At 41.7% G+C, this 13499-nt stretch overlaps 1 protein-coding gene across 8 annotated transcripts in view; it reads right to left on the bottom strand.

Moving 5' to 3' along the window:
• Positions 1–13499, bottom strand: part of LOC122875608 (membrane-associated guanylate kinase, WW and PDZ domain-containing protein 2-like) — an 80202-nt gene that overhangs the window by 45684 nt on the left and 21019 nt on the right. The gene's annotated exons all lie outside the window — the stretch shown is intronic.

Here is a 13499-nt window from a genome sequence, read left to right on the forward strand (position 1 = left end):
CCATTGAGTCATTGGCCGGGCGTGGCGAGGCAGTCCACTCTCAGAGCTTCTCCCAGTACTCACATGGTAAAAGCTAAGTCTGATTGATCTGGCCGTGGTTTCAACCAGATCTGACATTCTGGCCGTGCAGTTGACAGAATGTCAGATCTGGCTGTGTAAGTGTAAGATTTGTGGTCCAACGGTCCAAGTGTACAAGTCTGAAAGGCTATGGAAAGCAAAAAAAACACTACATGTGCTCAGGTATGAATGGTGGGTATAAAACACAAGTGTGAGCTGTGGGAGATTAAACCAGCAGGTGGTTGATGTCTTGTAGACACAAATTTTACACACACACACACACACACACACACACACACACGCTCAAACACTGAGTGAGAGGTGGGTTAGCCATCTCATAGATTGCTGACTCTCCCAGAGAGTGATATCTTAATCATTAAATCTCTATTGATCGTCTGTCACCACTATGCTCCTGTAGTGCATCTGCTGAACATTTGCTACTGTATTTACTTTACCACTGGGAGCAGCAATGGCAACTTAGCAACACCGAATGAGCAACACCAACCCATCAGCCCTCTACAGGCTGTCTATGAGGCTGTCCATTACTGCCATACTGTGTACATAGGTGTGGCTGTTTGTACTAATCTCTGTCAGTGTGTGTCTACATGTGTGTATTCGACTGTGTTCGTCTTTGTGACTCTAAATGGTGGTAAAGTACCCACTGTGCCAACAGTAATCCCACCTCCAAGCTGATCACAGCTCAGTAGGACACTGTAAATCCACAACACCACAGGTATGAGTTGGAGAGAGTGTGTGTGTGTGTGTGTGTGTGTGTGTGTGTCTCTCTCTCTGAGAGTGTGCCACGATCCACATTGTTTGCTGTATCCAACTCTGAACTCAGAATCAGTTGAAGATATTGTGTATGACTGCAAAGCTTATAAAAAAGGGCCATATACTGCACAACATGACCATATTGTTGATTCAAATGCTCTACACTGCTGTCAGACAGGATGGTTTAATATTTTAGTATCTCTCATGGCCTGTTCTCGACCACTGCTGGTGTTTTTGTACAGGAAGGTAAAAGAGAAGTGTTAATCCTACAGATGGGCTGTGTTTCGGACCTGTATATTAGTATATGAATGTAGATTAGTGATACTGATATTTGGCAGCCTTGAAAAAGTTTACAAAATTCCACCAAAAACAAAACAAAATTTTAAAAAAGCTAGACAGCTGGCAAAGTGTTTATCTCAGCTGTAACAGGCAGTCTGGTTGTGTTTTCTTTAGAGCTGAAACAATTAGCCGATTAATCGAAAAATAACTATTTTGATAATTAATTCATCGTTTGTCATTTATCAAGCAAAAATAGTGAAATAGTGGGGGGAAGAAAATAGTGCCACAATTTCTACCTTTGGGTTTTGGAGTTTTGGTCAGACAAAACGAGACATTTGAAGAAGTCACCTTGGCCTCTGGGAAGTTGTGATTAGCCTTTTTTCACAGTATTTTGAAACCAAATGATTCATTTGAGTTTTAATTGTAGCCCTAGTTTTCTTTACCTATAGATGTCAGATAACGTATGAAACCTCTGTAAATATTTGATTCTTTTATCCTTGTAATGTAATTGGTGAATTCAAATAAAGCATTTCTAATATGTGACCATGTATACCTGAGTGCATGTCCATTCATTCTTTAGCATAAATGCAAACTGTAAATTAGTGTATGTATGACCTTCAGGAGCACCTATTAGAACAATTAACACCTAAACTGCTGCCTTGAAAACAACCATGAAAATTACTTCAAATATACAGTTCAAACTAAAAAATTACATTTGACACAACCCAAAAGGTAGTATTTGTAGCAGGGCTGTTGTATTGTATTCCTTTACATATTACAGGTGATTGTGTTACTGTGTCCACACCCTGCAAATATGTACGTTTTTACTTATTTTGTGCAGTCCCTGTATGATGTAAGGCAACCCAATACACCATCGCTTGAAATAACACACTACCACTGGTAAGTATAAAATGTTTGTTTATTTATTTATTATTTTTACCAGTTTTAGAAGTATTGATTTAACTCCCTGGTCATTTTTGAGGCTTTAGTTTGTGTATTGATATGGGATTACATTATATCATAAGGAGTAATAAATATCCTCCCCACACCCTGAGTTGACTCATCACTTCTGACTCAGTCTATACAAACATTTTACATTACAAGCTTCACAAAAATACAGTAGTGTATATTGAGAAGCTATTTAATCAAATTGCATTATATTACCAGGTGTTTCTGATACATTGTCCTTTCTATCTATCCATCCATCCATCCATCCACAAAGTTCCACAATACTCTAAAATACTGGCTATCCTCTTATATCCACTAAAAGAAATACCAGTGTGATGAAGCTTCACAGACCAGAACAATGAGACTATGGACCCTATTGCATGTTAAACTAAAAAAATGTATCTTGAAGAGGACCATCCATCGAATGTGGAGTGCTACTCTGAATACTGCAGCAGCTCAGCCGGCCAGGCGGGGCTTGTCGCCGTCCACTGGGTACAGCTATTGATCTGTAAGATTAGAATGAAATTATTCTGCTGCCCACACCAGAGTAGGCAGAGCCTGGAATACTGATGACCTGCCAACGGCCCTCTCCCACAGCTTCCTTTACTGGACACACCAACAGAGCAGAGCAGAGCAAGAGAGTGAGAATCTTGTTGGATCTGAGCTGGGAATATTGATCGACTATCTGGCCTTGAGATAGTCAGATAGTCTTCCTGTTCCTCTTTTCTTCCTTCCTTCCTTTTCACACATTTCCACTCAAAGTGGCTTACCTGTTTTCCTCCCTCGCTCTCTGCTCTTATTCCTCCCTTCCCTTTAGCAACACCCACTAAATAACTGAAGTAGACCTTTTTATTAAAACAAACACTGTCCCCAGCAAAATCCATACTCTGTTCCTGCTGCCCCCATTGTTACCTTTCTCTGTCTTCATTTATCTTTAACCTCACCAACTTCCTTTTTCTTATCCTCAAAAACTCCCAGGAAGAGGCCAAAGGTGATATTGAATACAATCCATAATTTATGGAGCCTTGTGGATGAGGGATAAAATGTCTTCAGTTCAGTGGATTTTCTCTTTATACTTGTTTGCACATAGCCACACAAACTCCTAAGCAGAGCTTTAATAAATGAGCTGAACAAAGCAGGACAAGCTGCACAGGTGCTCAAATTAAAAAATGGCAGCAGACTGTACTGAGAGGAGGCAGCTTCCCCTGAGCCAAAAGCACTGCTGCTGTTGACTATTGATTGGATGTCGTGCTCTCGCTAATAAAGGATAAAGTCGGCTGTAAGCCAAAAATGGTCTTTGCATTGCAATCTGCTAGTGTAGCCAAACCTCTCAGAGGTGACGCTGCGAGTAGGAGTACGAGCACCACAGAGATTTATGACTTAAATGACTTAAATCTATAATAGCACAGAAAAGCTTTGGAGCTGCCACTTCAGGGGGTGAAGACATTCTCTGCCTCAAACCATGACGACTGAGCGCTACAGAAATTTTCACATTGGTGGGAGTGTGTGTGAGAGAGAAAAAAAAGAAAGAGCTTACGTAGAAACATAACAAGGAAATTCCATTTGGAGGAAAAGCTAAAATAGCTGACATACTGAAATAACTCAGCGGGGTGTCAGACGATAAGACTGTTGCTAAATAATAGAGTGGCAAGCAGAGAAAAACAGAGAGAGAGACAGCAGCAGAGAAGGAGACAGTGAGAAGAGAAAAGGCTTGATTGGTTAACCTCGCTGTGCATCCACAGCAGCCTGCGTGTGAGTCTGAGAATGTGCACGTGTACGCATGTTTGTATAAAAAGACAGGAAGTCACCAAGTGGGAGAAGCAGAGCGGGGGAGATTCAGAGCTAAAAATAGACTGTCAATGGACTGATTATCATAATAAAGGATGGGGGAAGGTGGTCAAATGATACGGTCTCAGAGTGAGTATGTGTAGGAACAAGGAGGTGAGGGTAGGGCGAACCAAGTGTGTGTTTCATATTAATAGTTAATACTTTAAGCTGTAGGCAGAGAGATATAGGTATCATTGTGTCCTCTAGAGTTTTGAGATTCATTATTGAAAAAATTACTCCTACAGTATTTGTAGCTGTAATATGTGAACAAGTGTACATTAATTGGACTGAACAATAAACCCAGATGAGAAAAACTGGATACACATGGTCCCAACTGAGCTTCCAACTCTGTGTCTCAATGCACACATATACAGATTGTGTTTATCTCACAAACCGCTCTTGGTTTCAGCGTATCATCCATCAGAGCCATCAGGCTGCTTTGGGAGTTGGAGGGAATTTGTGACAGAGACAGAAGTAACACCAAACCTAACAGTAACTAAAAATATTCTCTAAAAAGGTTAACGAACACACTTTTCACAATAATCCCCAGGTGGACTGGATGAGGAGGATTCAAACATGCAGGTACAGATTTGATAGCACACCTGTACTCTGGGCTTAATGTATGTCCAACCTAACCTAAAAATGCTGCACATGGTGGAAAGAGATTTATTTTATGAATGCATGTCCTTTCATCTGAAGTGAGACATGCACTCTTTAACCGTGCTGGATGCTTTTGCAGGTCCATCACTACATGTGCATGTTGTGCAGCTGAGCACGAACGGTTCCTAAATTCCAGTAGAGATCCCAAGGGCTCTAATTATTTAACATATTTCACACTAAAATCTATGGAAAACTGTATAAAATGATGCGCAAGACATTAAAAGTTTCCTATTCAATCTAATTGTGCAGCCATAAAATTTTTTATCTAATTTTGAAGCTACCCAGGGGGGAATATAAAGGGAACACTGGGTTTCAAGACAGAACCCTGCAACCATACACACAAAAAATACTGAGACAGAATACACTGTCCTCAAAACCCTGAACTTGTTTACCCTGAATCCTTTTCAGCACAGAGCAAGCAGAGCACCACAGCAGCAAGAGAGCAGAGAGGAATGTGAGGATTGTCTGCGATTGTTTCTCACACTACACACAAACAAACACACACACACAGCTGCTTTCTTATTCATTTACTGTCTCGCATATATCTATCTATCTTATTGTCTTTTCAAATTGCCCTCCTCCATTATCCTCTCTCTTACTCTCATTCCTCTCGTATTCCAATTTTTTTATCTCATTGCTCTTCCATCCATTTGTTCCTCTGTTGGTGCTCTCTGTCCCCATTACTCCTTCTCTGTCATTTTTAATCCGCTCCCTCTTCCCCTCGTTATCTTCCTGTCTTCTTTTGTCTCTCCTTCAAGCTCAGTCTCGCACTTTGGTCTCACGTCTCATTCACTCTCACTATTCACCCCACCTCCTCCTTTCCCTTCTTCCCAGTTGGCAGATGTGAAGTGTGACAGCAGGTCTATAGCAGAGGTATGATTGAACACACACACACACACACACACACACACACACACACACACACACACACAGGGATCCTTATTTACACTACAAAGCCCAGGTTACAGATACAGCAATGCAACATGGCAACACTCTGACAGAAGCGTCTGCTACCACGACAACACGTCAGTGCCTGGCAACGCAGCCTTGCCATGGTAACAAGCCGCAACATCTACATTAGCTATTCAAAAATAATAGCTACATCAGATATGACACTCGTCCGTTTTACTAGTTACAGTCTCAGAGGTCCACAGCTCGAACCCTTTTGCTCTGCAGAGCTGCAGGTCTGTGCTTCCTTGCACTTCATCAATCAATTACTATCACAGCTTGGCCACTGAGAGTAACACCTGATTACCTCAGAGTAAATCAGTTGGTGTTTATGTGGACAGGTTTGACTCTGGTGGGGGCTGCAGGCTGGGAGGACTGGGGGTCTTGGATGTCACCTCTCCAGAGTAAATCCCTCTCGGGGCTGGAGGATGCTATGTCCCCACAGATTCAGTCTAGTCGCAATCAGCAGAGACACAGAGAGTGTGTGGGAAGGATGTGAGATTGGGCTGCTCACTCAGTACCAGATACATCGAGCTTAGAGTTAGAGTTAAAGGCAGTTAGTTATAATACACACTGTCTTCCAGTGTACACATAATCAGAGACAGAGTTTCAAAGCTTTAACGGCTGATTGAGCAGAGATGAAGGCCTACTGCAGACAACATCTGGTCATCTAGTTTATATAAAGCCAGTTATTTTAAAGCCTGTATCACATGTCAGTGTACAAAGTAGAAAACGCCAAAGCCTGTTAATCACTCAGTTCATATCACTAGTCAATATAAATATAATACAAATCACTAGTTTATATTATTTATTTTTGCTTGTTAAAGGAATTGTTTGGGGAAATATGCTTATTTGCTTTCTTGCAGGGAAAGGTTTCAGTCGTAGTCATCTGGACACTGTTTTCAGAATCAAAACGTTTTGGCTCCCATCCGGAAGTCATTCTCAATTGTGAAAAATGGACCGGGAACTCAGAAATTTAAGCTACTCTGTGATTACTTAAGCCCTGCCCTCAGGAAGGAGTCTACCTGAGTATCTGTTGATTACTCTGCCTAGTTTCACCTGAAACTGACCTAATTGTTTCCATGATGGCCCAGTAATCAGTAATCAGGCCTATTGTTTTCTGGCTGCACCTCCCTCATCACTGTTCAGTACCTGATTAGCATATGATTGGCGTGACCAAGGTGCTAATACACTGTAGTAAACGTTGGGCAGATTGAATTTCAGACCACCATTTCTGTTCAAAGAGGGGTTTTCTTTTTTTCACAAAAATGGCTTCTTTGACACCCCTTTCAAACCAACTATTCTCTCTACTTAGAATCTTCACCTCGCTGTCTTCAAATGTGTGGTTAGTAGCTTTTAGATGCAAATGCAGTGCGCTCTGTAATCCTGAGTTAGCGTGTCGTCTGTGCTGATAAAGTCTTTTGTGAAGTGGCTGTTTGGTCTCGCCTATGTACCGTTCTTTGCAGTTTTCCTCACTGCATTGAATTGAGTAAACTACATTGCTCTGTTTTTGTGTGGGCATCTTGTCCTTAGGGTGAAGGAGTTTCTGTCTTAAAGTGTTGCCTGGTTTAAAGAAAACAGGAACATCGTGTGAACTTGATGTTGGGGTCCACAGTATTGCGCTTCCAAGTCTTGTTTCTTGATCTTCACAAAGGTGTCATCCACGTAGCGGTACCAATGACTTGGTAGTGTGCCCGGGAACGAGGATAATGCCTTCTTCTCAAACTGTTCCATGTACAGGTTGGCCACAATGGGAGAGACCGGAGAGCTCATGGCACAGCTGTGAATCTGTTTGTAGAAGTGTCCCCGGAATTGGAAGTAGGTTGTGTTAAGACAGATGTCTAATAGTTTGCAGATGTGTTCAGGTGTAAGCTTGGTCCTTTGCTGCAAGGTGGAGTCCTCCTGCAGTCTTCTCCTCACCGCTTTCACTGCTTCTGAGGTTGGGATGCAGGTGAACAAGGACACAACATCATAAGAAACCATTACGTCATCTGGGTCCAACTGGAGATGTTTCACTTTTTCCACAAATTTCTGTGTGTTTTCCACATGATGTACTGTGTTCCCCACCAGCGGAGCCAAGATTGTAGTCAAATGTTTGGCTACGTTGTATGTGATGGAATCTGTGCTGCACACAATGGGTCTGAGTGGAATATTGTCTTTGTGAATTTTGGGAAGGCCATAGATGCAAGGAATGGCTTCCCCAGGGTATAGTCTGTAGTACAGAGGCCTGTCTATCACCTCCTCCTTCTCAAGCTTCTGTAGACAGTCTATAACCTTCTTCTTGTAGCCATCTTTTAAGTTTTTGATATGTGGTTGTGTCTTCAAGAAGGTTGTTGACCTTGGTTTCATAATCGGCTATGTTCAGAATCCCAGTGCAGCGACCCTTGTCTGCTGGTAGAATGCTTGTGTCTGTAGCACCAAGCACTGGAAACTGTCAAGCAGTCTTGACTCATTCTTTAATCAAGTGGTAAAATGTTTAGTTGGTTGACAGAAAATTTATCGACAACTGGTTATAATCATCTCAGTCATTTATCACCCAAAAATGCCAAACATTTACTCACTCCAGCTTTTCAAATGTGAGCATTTGGTGCTTTTTAATTTTGGTGCAATTTTAAATTGTCAACTGGGAAATTGTGATTGCATTTTTTACCGTTTACACATTAAATGTTAAATATAAGTAAAAACTAAAAGAAGTGAATTGCAAGGGCAACACATTCAGTCAACTAAAACTCCTTCATGGAAATGAAACCTGGTAAGCACTGAGCCCATTCAGGTTAGAAACAGCTGTATCAAGTCTGGAGTTTCTTCCATAAAGTGTCTTTCTGTCAGGTCCACTAGCGACTGTAAAGACAATTGTGTTGCTCAGTGGATCAGTGTCTGGCGGAGCTGGTGCCTGGGTGACATTGAGAAATTACCCCTGTACTGAGGTGTGTCCTGTGTTGATGGAAATCAGCTCTGAGAGGCTGAAAAGCACCTTTATTAGTCTGCAGAGCTGACCAACGCAGGACGACAGCGAGGTCATGATGATGCACACACACAGAGCTGGTGTGTAGTGTTTGGTATGCAGTATGTGTTACTGTGTGTGTGTGGAAAGGTAAAGATTGACCAGAGAAAACAGTCAAAGTCTCTGAGGTGTCAGCACTCACTGACCATCACAGGACGTGCTGCTCACTGAGCACACTACTCTGATCTTAGAAGTAGCAAAGACATGGGGTGTGGAGGGTGAGGTAAAACTAGAGACATGAACACATATAAAAAGGCTTCAGAAGAATCTCATTTTGTGATTAGCTGCTGAGAGAGAGGATCATACAGAGGAGAGAAAAAATAAAGAGATGATACCTGTCCAGAGCTTAACATGGAAAGCACTTTGCAAACATAAGCAAATCATTAATCATGTTCAATATTTGCTATTTTCATTTCATAAAATGCATATCATTCCCTCGCAGGTTCTTTCATCTATGGAACAACATTAATCAAGTGTGCCAATCAAACTGCAGGGAGCACAGAACCACATCAAAGCATGTCAGCCAGCCCTTTAACAAGAGCAAGCCAACAGGCAAATCGCCCCTTTAAGGAGAGAGTCCCTGTGGGATGATGTATTTCTCTCTCTCTCAAACACACGGAGGAAAGCACACCCCTCAATAGAGGATAAGCGCATTAAATTGCGACATACAAACAGAATAATCAGTACAACAGTTTAAAAAACCCACATACGTACATGTACATTTGTGCGTACATACAGATATCTGCCACAGAAACACACACACAAGAAATCTTTTCTTTATCACCTCATCCAACTTCACTATTAACATCAAGACAAACATCCTCAAATAACTGTCCTCACTCCTCTTCCTCCCCCATCATCATCATCAGTCACAGTACCAAATTAGGGTTGAGGCCCACTCACACCAATTTTAGTAACTATAAACATAATACAGTCAGCAACCTATAAACAGGATTTAACAGCTGATAACTAATATGAATGTGTTCCAACTATAAAAACGTCAAAAAACTAAACCTAGATTCTTGGTTAAATTTCAGACACATTTCTGGATGCAAAATTCACATATAGTTTTTCAGCCAGTCAAATTAAAGATCAAGCACAGATGGAGGTGGGAGAATTGGGTAGCTCACTGCAGTGACAACTTCCTTTGCTGAGGAAATCATCACAGATGAATGGACTAAATGTCTGTTTAGAGGTGCAGATTTTGTCCCTGTGTAAGTATCCATCTGATTGCACATTTTTAGCATTAGCATATAGCTTTGCTATAGCATATTGGCAACCATGTTGTCCGAGGCAAAAGGTCATACAAGTGTGAATGTACTAATGACTGAGGGGAAAGCAGAGCTGACAAAACAATATAAGGCTTCAACTGGCAGACACGCATTGACCAGTTGTACTCATGTTTCTTTGTCTCGACTGCTTTAATTTTTTCAACTCTTGAAAGCAATTTGAAGTTTACATCTATAAAGAAGGACAATAAATGGTTTATAACAAGTTGATGATTTCTTTTTTATTGCTAGCAAGAATTTTTCAAATCCCAGTTCACACTTTCAAAACTCTTCACACAATACAGCAACAGCACTCTACTGACCAAACCATGAGGGATTTTTTTAAAAACAAATACACTAAGCAAAAGTTATTAAATTATTAAATCAATCTGAACTGAAGCTCAAACACCAGCATCAGTGCCATCTGTGTATTTCTACAGACTAATTTGCAAATGTTTGTGTTTCAGAAAATGTTCATAAAAAGCACAACACAGATAATAAAAGTATAATTACAGAGAGAAACTGCTCATTGACATAGCTGTATGTAAATAAATTGACCAATCACACCTGCTGCTGTAAAACGGAATTGTGGGTGAAAAAATCTGACACGGAGTTGTGTTTTTTGGGCGACTTCATAAAACATACTGCTGACGAAGAAAGCCAACAGTGTAGACACATACGGGGAGAAAGAAACTTGTTACATTTGTTTGTTTTTTAAATAAAAAATAATCTTTAGAATAATCGATAAATTAGTCATTAGATTAATCGACTAATTGAAGAAATAATCGTTAGATTAAATTGATAAAAAAAATAATCGTTAGGTGCAGCTCTACTTTTTCTTTGAAGTTAGTTGAAAAATATAACAAGACTAAGACATCGTAGAAAAGGTTTCAGTTGTAGTCATCTGGACACTGTTTTCAGAATCAAGACGTTTCGGCTCCCATCCGGAAGTCATTCTCAATTGTGGAAATGGTCTGAGAACTCAGACATTTAGACTAAGACACATCTACATGAAGCACATCTATTGATGCACCTTTTCTTTAGTTTGAGATATTATTGGGAATAAAACATGTTGACAGTGTTCTGGTAGTTTTTGATCATTTGGGGCATGATATAAACTGTTTTGCCAAGCTGTGTGATGGTGCAGAGAGCTATATGAAGCATTTTGCAAAGGAGAATTCTTGTTTGCATTTGCATAAAGAAACTGCATAAATTCTGCATTAATCGGACTGTGCATTAAAATCTCCTGCATACATGAGGATTAAAAGGTATCATTTCCCACAAATTTCCTCACATCATCACAATAGCCATCTTCATTACTGTTATCATTATCAGCGGCGTCCGTCAGCCCTATCGCCATCCTAAGCATCTTGGCCATGTTCCTCATCAACATCTTTATCTGCTCCTCCTCTGTAGTCTCCAGAGGAGGATTCCCTGTCGGAGGTTGTGAAGCTGCAGGGGCAGCATGCGTCCAGAGCATGCAGAGGATGTGAAGTGACAGAAGCTGCATGTATTTATAGGCTAAGTAGAGAAACGTGACGCTCACTGTTGAAGCTATTTATAGAGCTTTTTACTGATGCCTCTGAGTAGAGTGGAGGGGAGGAGATGGTTCACTGGGGAATAACTTACGAGGCTCCCTCATATCTTCCTCTACCCCCATTCAGTGCACGTCTGCCCTTCTACTCCCCACGTCTCTGCTCTGTTCATCCCTCCATCTTCTTCCCATCGACTCTCGCCTTCTCAATTTCCATTCTCTGTACGCTCTCTTCTTCCCTCCCCAGCTGATCTCATCTTTACCACCTCTCCTCCTCTCCTTCCATTTTCTCACAGAGCCTCTTTGCTCATGTCCACATCCATCACCTTCACTCCCCTCTCTCTCTGTTTACTGTACCCCCACCTCTCTACCTCTCCTTATATATTTTCCAGATCTTCCCACTTCTTTAGCCCCATTTCACTTACACGCTCAGCTCCACTCACATCAAAAGGAGGCACTCACACTGTTCGTATGCAGAGAGCAGAGCCATCTAAAACTCTTCTCTAAATTCCTCAACAGCAGGTGCTCCGGCAGAAGCTCAGACTCATTTTCCTCTCACATCCCTCCCAAATTCTCTTCCTCTGACTTTTTGCAACCATCGATTCACTCTTCCACAATCTGGTTTATCTCTTATTTTCATATCAGTCTGCAATTAGTGTTAGTCCCTACCCTAGTGAAAATGTGTGTGCATGCATATGTCCTTAAAGTGGCAGTCCTGCTAGTGTTTGGCATGTGTGCTTGTTGAAGTGTGAATGCATGTGAAAAAGAAACCTGCAAATAAGTAAATATTCACATGCAAACAGCAAACACATAGACACACACAGCAGGCAGCCTGGAGGCAATAATACATGTGAATAAAGTTATTAATATCAGATGGCAAATTATCACATTCAAGTCATTATTTTTGGGTGGCGAACAGCCAATCCTTGAGCCAAGTGATGTAACAAGATGCAGGAGTTGATGTCAACATGTGAGCCTTCTAGCTGTATGAACACACACACACACACACACACAGACACACCTCCTCCCACGTCCTTCAGTGTGACAGCATGTTGTGATGCAGAGTGGCGCCTGCTTGTCAAGCTGACAGACTCGCACTGACAGCATGGTCAGAGTGCTGTAGACATTGGAGAAAAACACTGATTTTATAACGCTCCAAACCACAACAACAAACAGCCTGCCGGGCACGAGCAGCGCAGCACTAAGGACCATCATCCCTGTTTTTTAGCCGTTTGATGCTGTGTCACTCTGATGGTTGAGCAACGCCTGCTTCTGTGTGTCTCAGACTGCCAGGAAGTCATGCAGCGAATGTATATGAAACATCCTCATATGCAGTAGAGATGACCTGCTGACCAAAGGCAAATTAAAACAGGTCAGTGAGATTAAGACGAAATTTGGGGAATCACTGTAATATCACATGTATTTAAATGTAATTCAAATATTCAGCATATGATTAAAAGCTGCCATGCAGGAGGTCTATGTGTTGGAATTTCTGTAATCTTCATTACACTGTATCAGCTTTGTTAAGTGATAGGCAGTTAATTATGGGGATGGTATTACCGCTCACACATCACACAGAATACCTGTCTTTCCATTCTCATAAAGGGCTGGAAGACGGCTATTATTGAAACGTGGGGACAAAACTATGGTTCACGCCACCAAAAGTCCTGTGCCATCTTTCGGCCTCGACAGGGCTGAAGTGTGGGAGGACCTGCAGTGTTGAACCTCAGCCAGTCCCCATCACCTCAGTCTTCACCCTGTCAGTCTGCCTTCATTGCACTATTACACAGCCAACAGGGTGAGAAAGGTCAAAAAAAGAGAGAGAGAGAGAGAGAGAGAGAGAGAGAGAGAGAAAATGTAACAGAGTTAGGTGGTGACCAAAAGAAATCAAAGAGGCAGAGAAGGAGGGAGAGGCAGAGGGAACATGAGAGAGAGCGAAGAGTGTAAGCAAAGAGATGAAGACGACAGGAGAGAGGGAGGGAGGGAGGAGAGTAAAAAGAGGGAGAGAGAGGCTCAGGAACTGTGCAGCTGTGGGAGCGTATTAAACAATCACTTCTGTGTCAGCGGCTCAACACACCGGCAGAGGACATCTAGTCTAGTAGAAGCGCTCAGCTAACGCAAAAACAACTATCACTGACGTCAAATCCTAGCTTTGCTTTCTCATGCTTCTGTACCAGACCAGGCGGTTGATTCAACTCAACCA

Source organism: Siniperca chuatsi, linkage group LG4 (genome assembly GCF_020085105.1).
Source record: "Siniperca chuatsi isolate FFG_IHB_CAS linkage group LG4, ASM2008510v1, whole genome shotgun sequence".
Lineage (NCBI taxonomy): Eukaryota > Metazoa > Chordata > Actinopteri > Centrarchiformes > Sinipercidae > Siniperca > Siniperca chuatsi.